Source organism: Lissotriton helveticus, chromosome 8 (genome assembly GCF_964261635.1).
Source record: "Lissotriton helveticus chromosome 8, aLisHel1.1, whole genome shotgun sequence".
Taxonomy (NCBI): Eukaryota; Metazoa; Chordata; class Amphibia; order Caudata; family Salamandridae; genus Lissotriton; species Lissotriton helveticus.
The window spans coordinates 275261306-275273138 of record NC_136069.1 but is presented as its reverse complement, the minus strand read 5'-3'; the positions used below and the strand labels follow the sequence as shown (position 1 = coordinate 275273138).

Here is an 11833-nt window from a genome sequence, read left to right as displayed (position 1 = left end):
CACAATTTAAAACAGGAGCCCTTGCACTTAAACTCTGAACAGCATTGAGAAAGTGCGCAGATACACTAAACCCGCAAAAACAGAGTCAAAACCAGGTCAGAAAGCACAAAGACAGGGGAAACACGCCAAAAAATGTCAAGTCTAACAATCTTTGTGACTGAAGTGGGCTCATCCAGTTGCTCCCGCTCCATAGGGGGTATAATTTGCTGCTGAGTCTGTCTATGTGTAGGTTGCGGTATATAACTCATCGTAGTAGGAGTCAAGTGCATGCAGTTTGTAGTCTTTGGTAATTTGTGTCTTCCCTATATCCCTTACTTCCCCAATATAGCTCTGTGGTTGCATCACTTGGTGCTTGTTTGTCAACAGATTGCCTTCCTTGTTGCCTCCTTTTTGTAAGCAAACTCCACCTCTAGCAAGAATGTAGTTGGCTTTATCATATTTAATGGAGCGTAGCTGTCTCCTTCTGGAAGTCAACTGTCTCCCACTTTTTTTAGAGGGTTCACTTTATATTTCTGTTCCAGGGTTATCAATTCTTCCCGAAGATAGACCAGTGTGGTTTCTCCCATGCAGAGATGATTAGCTCCTCAATAAGAATCACCCTCACAACTGCTTTTTGGGCATACGGGGAAGTTTTAACCATCATGGACAGTGTTGTAAGAGGTACGGAATATTTGGGTAAGAGGCGAGTGTTTTCGCATGTGTGTGTGCTTTGGAGTGTGTAGATCAGGTAGTAGTGTCAATTGCCCCACTCCTTCCCCAAATCAGCAACATCAACTTTAAGAATACAACTCTACAACAACATAGTAAGTGTGTAAATGGGATATATTGGCATGATTGAGATCCTGGGAACTATTCTTCCCTATTTCAACTCATACTCCCAAACCTGCAATGTGCTAAATCCCTAAGGGATGTAACAACCCCTAAAGATCACAGCAGACACAATAATCTTTTTCCCACCACAACACTTTAACTCTACATTTCATCAGCAATAGCTCATAGCACATATGTATATGGAGGTGGGTCCTACCATGTTAAGAATTGGACACATTGAATTATATTCTCGTATTCCTAAAGGTGCACTGTATGACATAATAACTATGTTGTTGGCATCCCATCGGAGAGATCTTAGATCTGAAGGTCTTTCACTATCACCTTGAAGGCTTCTTTGTTAATTCCAATCACAAGTAGTATCTGGGGAATCTGAATTGCCCAGATTCTTGTGAAGTGCTCTGCTATCCCATCATGTGTGTTATCATATGAAAATAACATAACATATGTATTTGTAAAGCCCAGTTACTGATGTGTCATGTTACCCAACTCAATTGTACTTATTTTATCGACTTTGTAGAATAAAAGGCTGAGTGGACTCTCCAGTATTCAAATCTGTGTCCATGAGGCTTTCACAGACCTGTGGAGTGGATGGATTAATCCACTGAACCACTAGACCTGCCTCAATGTGAGTGGTATGCATTGTATGTGCACTGTGATGCACCTTTGTAAACCTACCTTCCCGTTCAGGAGAGGCCGCGTATGGTGCTCCCGTAAAGTGAGCACAGACCGTCTCCAAGCTTACTGACCAATAGCAGTGCAGCAATATAAACTATAAGGTGGAATCGAAACAGGACACGTGTAAAACACAGTTCACTTTGCAATGTCAGATTTATCATTTTACAATGCGTTTAAATGTCTTCATACAGTTATATATGTAATTGCAGTATCAAATAATAACAACACAATGTGCCTTAGAAGAATAGTTAAAGCAGTATTTCAATATGCAAAATGATTAAGAACAAAGCCAATTTGTATCCCCCGAAAACATTAATGACGTCTACTATTTTTTACCTGCCACCTTAAGGAACCCCTTTTGTTTTAGCCCTAGTTAATGTTGCGCCACTTAAGGGGGGACCACAGAAAACTTTGCTCAGCTGATGAACAAAATCGTGCTTCGGATTTATGGGTGAATTAGGGGTGGTCTCCTCCTTTCCAACATACCAAGATTGTTAGGGAGGTGGCCATGGTCGGAAGGGATCCCAAAACGTTTGAGAGAGACAGCATTGTTGTAAGTTTTGAGCAGACCAACTTGGCAGGCCGACTGCAGTTACACTGGTAACCATGGCAATAGATTGTAGCCCTTGTGCATCATGATGATTGGCTGGATGCCATCCCTAAATCGAAACTAGTTTCTATTATGGATACTAATAAAATGAGGGCATTATCTACTAAATCGTTGGATACCGTGAGCTGGAAAATAGCGGGCAAGTAGAGCAGAGCAAGAAAGATGGCATTGGCGGGCTTAGATTTATGAAGATTTTTAAAATCGTTTGCCTACAAGAAACCTGGACTGGTTCAAAATGATTCTTTTTTGATGGTTACAGTTCAACCTTTGTCCCAACCATCCCTGTGGATTTTGGAAGAGCGAAGGGCGGTTTACTATCTTGGTGGCCCTTTGTCTGAATTGTAAAGTTAAAGAAATAGACACGAGTTCACTTAATTTCACTGCTGTGGGGGTATTGTTCGCCAATTCCAGTAGGTTGTTAATTATTCATTTTTATAGCTCTAACTGCTCGCCGCTGAATTCTGAACATGTGCACTCTGAGACTTCAGTTGGAAGGACACAGAGCACAGTACCACACATATATTCCTGCAGTGCTGATGAGCGATTTTAATTTACACCTTTGTACTATGCATTTTTCATAAATGACAGCTCCTTGGAGAGTGTTTCAGATAACGGATTACATTTTAAATATTCTGAACTAAAGAAAATGTTGATTACATTTTTGTATTAGCCTTACTTTCCCAGCCACTAACAGACTATAAGGTAGTTTGAAATGATCATAGTGACAACAACCCACTCACTGTCTCACTCTCCTGGGGTAATAAACCCAACTCTGTTATTCATCCATCAAAGGTGGAGACCCCTCACGATCAGGGACGTAGATTGAGGTGGTCTAAAGTGATCCTGGTTGTTTATTTATAGTACCATACTTACAAAATGTCTTTCTGATTTTATAGGTTGTTCGGATGAACTTTCAACGCTCGAGATGATCTTTGGTTCTTTTAGGTCAATCTGTGCAAATCTAAAGATAGTTTCCAACACTCCAGAGAAATGATCTCATATAACTTCTTTCAGGTGGGTTGACCATTCTTGCTCTAAGGACCACCATGAATTGATCATGGAGTTAAAAAATAATTCCAGGGGCAAGTCTGAAGTCGCTGCCTGCCGTGCAAGATTGAAGTTAGTGATCAAAAAATAGAAACAAGCCTTGCGAAATAACGCTTAAAATGTGCATGAAGTCTTAAAAAAGTGCAATCAGTATTTGGGAGATTGTGAATCTACAAGCACTGCTTTATGATGATAATACGGTTCTCCATGGAAGAATAGCATTAGGCCTCTAACGACTACTGGGCTCCTTTGTGACATTTATGGACTCTCTTGACTTTAGTACCAACCTCAGAAAGGTTTTGACTCTGTGTCTCAGAGTGGAACGATCTCTCCTGTGCACAGCTGAGCGGGGAGGCTTGACCAGCGTGCTTAAAGCACACTATCGACCCCGCAGCACAGGACGCTTTCACCTGCACAACTGAGTGCTTTTTATGACAGCTTCTGCATTTTAGATTCAGCAGTGTTTAGAATTTAGAATATGGTAATGGTAGTGACCGCCTTTAATGAACAAGCACACCCTTTTTGCATAACGATCCCGTTTCTATGTAAACAAATGGAGGCCCACTAGCAACCACCATAGAATAGTACTTCTTCACTTTCCATCATCCAGCCAATTAGTATGCAACGCGCCCGACCCGCGTTTCACTTCCTGGTTACGGGAGCTGCATTCGGCCGGAGCAACGAGCCCTCCTTAGAATCGAACAACCGTGTTTGAACGGGTAAGAAGCACTAGCGTTTCACGCTCAGCACATTATTTGCTCTTAAGTGCTCATATGAGTGCTGACTGGGTTCCCCTTATTATTCATTTTTTGCAGATCAGGTTAGCTGTAACAATCATTCTTCGGCATCCCCGCCTAAGTAACAGGTAACCACTGTGCATGTGGTGAGACTATCACTCATTTTGATGACGCGGGTGTACATGCCGCGCTACGAACTGACTCGCATGCAATTTTTGCATTTTCTTTCTCTCTCGCCCCCTCAGATTGCCCACGGGATAATGACTACATTTTTTGACGCATCAGGTACCTCCTGACCTACTAATTGTGGCAGGTAATATTTCCCTAATTTCAATTTTCCCTTTCTAGTCCTCAGTGTATTTTAACCCTTTCTAGCTTACCGAGTGGCTTATCCGCTTTGGATTGTTTGTATGTGGGACTCTATCTGAGACCACTTCGATTAAAAATAGTTCTTCTTCTTAACCCTAGGAGTTCTAGCCCTCCCCACACCCATCCCCTGCACGTCCTGATGAAGACCCGCGATTTAAGGGTTACTCATCCTACTTACCCCTGACCGTCATTTACCTTATCAACTCCTACCATTAGCATGATATGTACAGCCGTTAGGAGCTTGATTCATGAAATGTTTGGTGATTTATGCATAAATATATGTGGCCCTTCTCAGGTGGGGACCATTTGACAGTAGTACATATACATGAAGTTAAATGTATGTTGTTTATGTCACGAAGTAAAGAAGTGAATCACAACTATCTTTAATCTATACCCTGCACCCCCCTCCTCTTTCCTATATGGGCACATTGACTTGTGAAAATATGGAATGTTTCCTTTTTTATATATATCGTATAACCATAAAATGGTAAAACAAGTGTGGTGAAAATAAAAACACTACACTTTCTGGATTTGTTGTTTGAACTATATTGAATATCTGAATAATTGTACTTTTTGAAACTACTTTCTTTAGTCCGGGACCCCCTTGCTCTCAACGACTACTCACCCAGGTCCTTTGGATATATGGGTTCAACCCAGTTGTTTGTAACACACAACTGAGGGGGAGGCGTGCCAACACGCCTAAAGCCCAGCCTTGACTCCAAGGGACGCTCGCAGGCCAAGGGCGGGTCTGTCCATGCCCGTCAGAGCCTGATAGAGACTGGGCTGGGCCACCCCTCGAAGTTCTTCAAACCGGGACATCAAGGTATTGTTGAGACTCACAATTTTGTGATTAGTAGAAGGAGGCAGCCTCTCCCAGCCACATTGTGAATTGCATCTGACATAGTTTGTGTAAACCCTTTTGTTAACAACATAGGATGGGTAAAAGAAAAGTGGCAGAAGGCGGAGGGGCAACAAAGAAAGGGAAAAAAAGCCCCAAAAAAACCCTACCATGCTGGTAGCAACTGCATGTTTGATCCCATTGATAGTCTCTTGGTTGAATGCAAAGGCATCCTAGATTCTCAAACTGTGACCTCTCCCACTACTCCGAGTCGCTCTGTGTCTACAGAAATACAAGCCCTAGCACCACGCCAGTCATTCATAAAATGTAAAAAAAAATAAGTTGAGCAAGAGTCCTGTAACATGCGTCCATATAGCAGAAAAACAAAGGGAGGGGGTATTATCCTCACCATTCAAGCAAGGCTCCTTAAGTGCGCCCGATACAGTGCTTCCTTGTAGCAACAGATTTGCTCTCCTCCTTGATTTGACCTATACATTCCAGGATGCCTCCACGCCATCAATAATAGTGACCATAGGATCACCAACATTACATCCCCAGCCCCCGGAAACAATGCTTACCGGCTTATTAGAGACCTAAGCGCCGAAGTAGGGGCTCTGAGGTCTATGATAAGTGATCTCACAGGGATTATGAAACAGTTCTTGGCAAATAATTGTAGTCCCTGCACACATAGCGAGACCGTCCCAAACTTGGTCAGTCAATTAATTCAAGGGCCACATAATTCATTGACGCCCTCTAAATGCAGAAAGGTCTTCCCTACACACACAAGATCTGAGTTTCCCCTCACAAACAAGGGCCTGGCTCATTGGGAACTCGATAGGAGTATTCCCAAAGAAAACACCATATTGAACCTGAGGTCAAGTAGAGGCAATACTGTGGTGACTAGCTATAATCAGTGGAAGGGGGTCATGCCAAGAATCACAGATAGCCCTACCACAAGAGTCTTTAATGCCACCTCTCTCCAAGAAAATGTGTATGACAAATGTACCAAAATAAGCAACCCAGAGAGGGCTCAAGGGGAGGAATCACTAAAAAACAAAGCAACACACTGGATTCACCATGTTAGAGGGAGTCGTTCTCTCATAAGAGATGACGTTCTAAGAGTAAGGTATTATAAATATATTATTCTTCTCCTGACTGTATAGAATTATTGCTAAAAAGTGAAGACCTGGTTGAAAACCTGTTAGCCCTTGACATTAGAATTTGTCCACCTGATCCGTCTCATATAAAATTTAAGCACTGCATACCTACAGGCCAGACAAATGCAATTCCTTCAGACATACTAGATCGCCTAGGCCCAGCCAGATTCAACCCTACAGGCAACTGACTGACTACCAGATGTGGTTCCCCTAACATGCTCGGCTTATGCATTGCCTAGATCGAAGTGGTAAAACCAATTTGCAAACAAATGGGCACAGGTGATCCCCAGGTGGCTATGAAAGTTCTCAAATCAGACACAAGATCATGGTTCGCCTGTGCTGTCGCTAAGTGTCTCGGTCTTATGTGTCGCATCAGAAAAAGAGCCCAAGGCGGAAGGCTCTGAAGTTGTATTAACTCAGAAGATTTTATTGAAATCGACCCATCGAATTAGCTGTAATGCTGTTGTGCCAATGTATGATACATTTTATATCGTATTTTAAACATACAGATGCTCCCATTGCATATCATTTTAATGTTGCTATTTATTTAATCAGTGCGATTTTTAAAAAATCATCAATTTGTGATGATTGTGGAAACTTGTATGGCATGCAGCCAAAATAAAGTATTTGACTGACTGACTGACTTCAGAAAGTCCCTTAATATGTTTGTAGGACCAGAACTTCCAAAAAGAACAGCATCATTAGCAAGGTTGACTCATTTACCTATTTAGTGGTGCTGTTTTAGCCCTCTAATACTCAGGAGCCATTAGGATCACAGGCGGATTGCCACCGCCCACCTGCCACCCATTTCCCCTGCCATATTACAATGGCGGGGGGACCGCAGCGGACGGAAAAAACGTCCGCCGCTTTTCCGCCTGCTCAACGAGTTGACCGGGTGGAAAAGGGTTTAATATGGTGGCGGTGTCTGTTAGACACCGCCAGCCATATTAAGATGGGTGCGGAAAGATGCCTTTCTGGGGTGGCATTGCCACCACGGAAAGGCATGCGGGAATTGACCGCGGGGCCCGTTGCGGGTCCCTAGGTACTCTGGGGGGTTGGGGGAGGGGGGTGCACATGGGGGGTACCGATAGTCCTGAACAAAGTATCACTTTAAACAAAGAACCATTTGTCATTTTTGATATTAAAAGCAATGACAAAAGATTAATAATATTTGGAACTGCAACTGTCAGACCTCGTTCTAAATCTATCTCCTTGGTTTGTAAGGGTTTGGGTAGACTTGCTGCTCCCACCGTTTTAGCCCTTTGGAGCTGGCGGCAGCGTCTGGCCAAATCATGGTCATATTAGAATAGATGGTTCCTGGATGTTCCATTAGCGCAGTCAGTTAGCGCTCTAGCAGTTATCGGTAAACCGCCATTTTGCGTGCGCGAGAATTCTTCTCTGCGCACTTCAACTGTTGTTTTCCGGCGGCAGGTCGCGCTTCTCTGGCGTGCCTATAAGCCCGCGTTTCTGACAGGGTATTATTATGCCCTTTTGTTTCCTGAGCACCTCGGTCCTGTAAGAGGTAATTCCTCGTCTTTGAGGTTAAATTCTGTGATTTCAAGTCTCCGCTATTCGAATCTGTAGCGGCCTCTGGAAGTTACTCAGCAGCCGCTCCTTCATCGCTTCCAGTTCTGTTTCCTGAGTTGGAGGAAGAAATTCTTGTTTCCAGTGTCCAGAGGTCTAGTGGGATGCGGTAGGAAGGTTTCCTACTTTGACTGAGTTCCTGTATTCCCGAAGACCACTGGTAGGAGAATTCAGTATTATATGAGAGTTATTTCGTTTAACCAAGTCAGGTATCTATCTGCCAGATTCCATTCCCTCTGCTCTGTACATTCGCTGGAACCTTGAGAGACATTGTTTGGAACACTACTGTGTCCTGATTTACAGACTACAGAATACACTTTCCATGAACCTACTGAACCTTACAAGTCATAAGGATTGTGTAATCACCGAACTAAGTTATCATCCAGAGAGTGAGTCCATTCAGCAGAGTTCTTACCCAGGCTACTGGTCTACAAGTATATAGGGGTACTTAATGATATGCATATGATTGATACCAATGTATACCATCTTTAAAATCATCTATAAACTTCATTGACTACTTCCAAGGCTTATCAAGTCAGGGTCAAGCAGCTCACTCTTTCTCATTGGATACTATTTACAGAGAGCAGCTAAACCCACACAGTTTTCAGGTAGGATTCTGGATAGGAGGAATTAGTTCTGGGCCACAGTAATATTATGAACTGTATTAATGTTGTGCTCAATCTTGTAGGTGAGACCAGACCAGAAATACAGAAGAGTCTTGGTGACACCCGTGTGGCAGTCTCTCTTTTTCATTCCACTTCCCCTTTCCCTTACTCTTCTGGGCTTAGAGAAATCTGGGTCTAGGAGAGTGGGGGAGTTGGGAAACATTCAGGTGGGAACTTCTCCTTCACGCCATCTGCTTCTACGGAAATTCAAGGAATTCAGGTACACTTTGTGACAGATTGAAGTGCCCTGTAATTCTTCCGTCCGAGCAAGATGGCTGAAGGCCTTGATGTGAAGGCGTTAGCGTCTGTACTTGAGGGGTTACAGAAGCAATTGAGTGAAACCAGGGAAGAGGTTAGGAAATCCAATTTAGAGGCAGGCTATCTTCGTCAGAGATTAGATCAGCTGTCTGTGAGTCCCAGTCAGAATTTTGGGGGGTTAAAAGCTCCAACCTTTGATCCTTCCCCTACCTCATCCTCAAGATTAACTACACAGGTGGTACATGCCATGTCTCCGACCATTCCGTTGGCGGCCCCAGAGAGGTTCCAGGGAGATCCCCATAAGGCGCAGGTATTTATGACCCAGTGGTCTTTGCATTTCCTTTGCAAGCCAATTCTATTTAAGGAGGACCAGTCCAAGGTGGCTTTCGTACTTTCTTACCTGAGTGGTGACGCAGCTGCATGGTCCATGCCCTTGGTAACTTCGAACAGTCCAGTCTTGTATAAATTCGAAGACTTTAAAGCGAAATTTTTGCGAATCTTCGATAGAAGAACCATTTCCCAGACCACCGACAATGAACTCTTAGATTTGAAACAGGGGAGTAAAGAATTGGTGGCCTATCTGGCGCAGTTCAATAAATTAATTGTAGAGACTAATTGGCCAGCAGAAAAAAGGGCAGCAATCTTCTACAGAGGACTTAAGGATGAGCTGAAGGATGGTCTAGCTCAAATTCCCAAGAGACCTACGGATATTTCTGAACTCATAGATTTTGTGCTCCAGATCGACCAAAGGCAATCAGAGCGGCGGAGTGAGAAGCGCAAGGATTTCAAACCATTTCCTCCTCGTCTGGATCGGGTGCGAACAGAACCTGTCAAGATGGGGAAGGCATCACTGGAGAAGAGCCCATGCAAATAGGAACTGTGAGGGGCCCTCTCACGTTGGAGGAAAGAGAGAAACGCCGAATAGGAAAACTTTGCATGTATTTCGGTCAGTCTGGTCATTTTGTCAGGGAATGTCCAAAGAGATCAAAGTCTAAGCAATGGGTAAAAGACAAATCCCACCAGTAGATGGAGTTGCTCTGGTGGGAGTTTCGCAAGAGACAACTCCCAAATCTCAATCTTTAGCAAACACACTGCAGTCTGCGGCACCTCACTTGATTTTGTCCTGTAAGATCCAATTTGGGAATTCTTCGGAGGATGACGTCGCAATTATGTTGGACTCTGGGGCAACCGGAAACTTCTGTGATATCCGTTTTGCGAAATCTCTGGGAATCCAATTCGAGAAAAAACCCCGCCCAGAGCCGGTGCGGGCAGTCGATGGAACTAATCTATCTTCGGGACCCATCGTTTTTGACACAGAGAAGATCACCGTTTTGGGACCTGGAGAGCATCGAAGTTATGTTCATTTCAATTTAATTGACGCTCCACAGTTTCAGATGATTTTGGGATTACCGTGGCTCACCGAGCACAATCCTCACATTGATTGGGCGAGTCGCACGGTGGAAATGAATTCCCTTTTTTGTTCGGAGCATTGTTTTCATTCACCATCTGGAAAGATTCAGGCTTCCATGCCATTGGGATTCGTTGATCATGCTCAAATGATTTGTGCGGTAGAGATGCCTGAGATTCCCACCGAATACCAAGACTTAAGAGAGGTGTTCAATGAAAAGGAGGCGAATAAATTGCCACCCCATAGAGAATACGACTGTCGGATCGAGTTGGAGCCTGGAGCCTCCTTACCATGTAGTCGGATCTATGCTTTATCTGAACCAGAAAATCTCCATTTGAAAGAGTACATTGAGCAAAATTTGGCATGTGGTTTCATTCGACCATCTCAGTCACCAGTGTCTTCTCCGCTCTTCTTCATTCCAAAGAAGGATGGCTCTCTGAGGACTTGCATAGATTATAGAGCCTTGAATCTGGTTACTAAGAAGAACCGTTATCCATTGCCCCTCATCTCAGAACTTCTAGATCAAGTGAAGGATGCTCGCATCTACACCAAGTTGGATTTGAGGGGGGCTTACCACCTAGTTCGTATGGCCGAAGGAGAGGAGTGGAAGACGGCTTTCCGAACTCGGCTAGGGTTATTCGAATACCAAGTAATGCCATTTGGTTTATGCAATGCCCCCGCAGCCTTTCAACATTTTGTAAATGATATCCTGCGAGAATTCTTGGATCAATTTGCAGTGGTATACATTGATGATATCCTCATTTTTTCTGACAATCAAGAAGATCATGTGGGTCATGTTCGAGCAATTTTGGAACGACTACTGGAACACCATCTGTTTGTGAAATTGGAAAAATGTGTTTTTCATTCCACCAAGGTGGAATTTCTGGGGTTTATCCTTTCTCCAGAAGGTGTATACATGGATGATTCTAAGCTACAAGCAATTCGTTCCTGGCCAGCTCCTAAGACAGTAAAAGAAATCCAGAGTTTTTTGGGATTTGCAAATTTTTATCGAAGGTTTATTCAAAATTTTTCTGAAAAGGTGAGTCCCATTACTAAATTGTTAAAGAAAAATGCCAGTTTTGATTGGAAGGAGGACTCGGAAGAAGCTTTTCAATCCTTAAAAGCAGCCTTTGTCTCCGCACCAATTTTGCAACATCCCGATATAAAGGAACCTTTTCTCATTGAAGGCGATGCTTCCAATCTGGCCATTGGGGGAATTTTGTCTCAACGCCATAAACAGACAGGTCAGCTGCATCCAGTGGCATATTACTCAAGAAAATTATCTTCCGCAGAAATAAATTACTCAATTGCTGACAAGGAGCTGTTGGCCGTGAAGGATGCGTTTCAGGTCTGGAGACATTATCTATTGGGAGCAAAGCACGTTGTGACAGTTTTCACGGATCATCGAAATCTGCAATTTTTGAAATCGGCACGAACCCTTACACCCCGTCAGTTACGTTGGTCGCTTTTCTTTGCAGATTTTGATTTTGTGTTGACTTATAAACCTGGATCTGCTAATGGAAAAGCTGATGCTCTTTCTCGTCTCAGCACTGAAGGAGAGGCGGAAAGGACCACAGAGGGCTATATCATTCCTCAAGACAGAGTGGTGGCAATTTTGGAAATTGGAGATTTGATCAGAGAAGAATTCTGCAAA

General features: G+C 43.5%; 1 long non-coding RNA gene across 1 annotated transcript in view; it reads left to right on the top strand.

Annotated features, from left to right (window-relative positions):
* The first annotated feature begins 3964 nt into the window (after window positions 1–3964).
* Window positions 3965–11833, top strand: part of LOC144771601 (uncharacterized) — a 111351-nt gene continuing 103482 nt past the window's right edge. The window contains exons 1-2 of the long non-coding RNA XR_013599382.1: window positions 3965–4028; window positions 4146–4213. This is a non-coding gene — a long non-coding RNA (uncharacterized LOC144771601). The remainder of the gene's footprint in view (window positions 4029–4145; window positions 4214–11833) is intronic.